Consider the following 578-nt stretch of genomic DNA (forward strand, 5'->3'; position numbering starts at 1 on the left):
TTCCAATCAGTTGGCCAGATAGTTGTCTTCCAAATTTCTTGGCAGAGATGAGTGAGTGCCTCTTGTGCAGCCTCACTTTCTTGAAAGATTTCAATGTTTATTCCATCAATTCTTGGTGTCTTGTTCTTTGCCAATTCCTTCAAAGCACCTTGGACTTCCTCCTTCAGTATCATTGGCTCTTGTTCATATGCTTCCTCTCGAAATGGTTGAACATTAACCATTTCCTTTGGTACAGTGACTGTGTATTCCTTCCATCTGCCGTTGATGCTTTCTGCATCATTCAATAATTTGTCCAGAAAACCTTTCAATAACGAAAGTCGAGGCTTGATTTTGTTCTTCAGTTCCCCCAGCTTGAGAACTGCTGAGCGTGTTCTTCCTTTTTGGTTTTCTGATTCCAGATCTTTGTACATTTTGTTGTAATATTTGGCTTTATCTTCACAAGCTAATCTTTGAAATTTTCTGTTCAGCTCTTGGACCTCTTCATTTCTTCCATTTGCTTTAGCATCTCTATGCTGGAAAGCAAGTTTCAGTGTCTCTTCTCGCATCCATTTTGACCTTTCCCTTCTTTCTTGTCTTCT

The sequence above is a fragment of the Chrysochloris asiatica genome, unplaced genomic scaffold (assembly GCF_000296735.1).
Source record: "Chrysochloris asiatica unplaced genomic scaffold, ChrAsi1.0 scaffold00051, whole genome shotgun sequence".
Taxonomy (NCBI): domain Eukaryota; kingdom Metazoa; phylum Chordata; class Mammalia; order Afrosoricida; family Chrysochloridae; genus Chrysochloris; species Chrysochloris asiatica.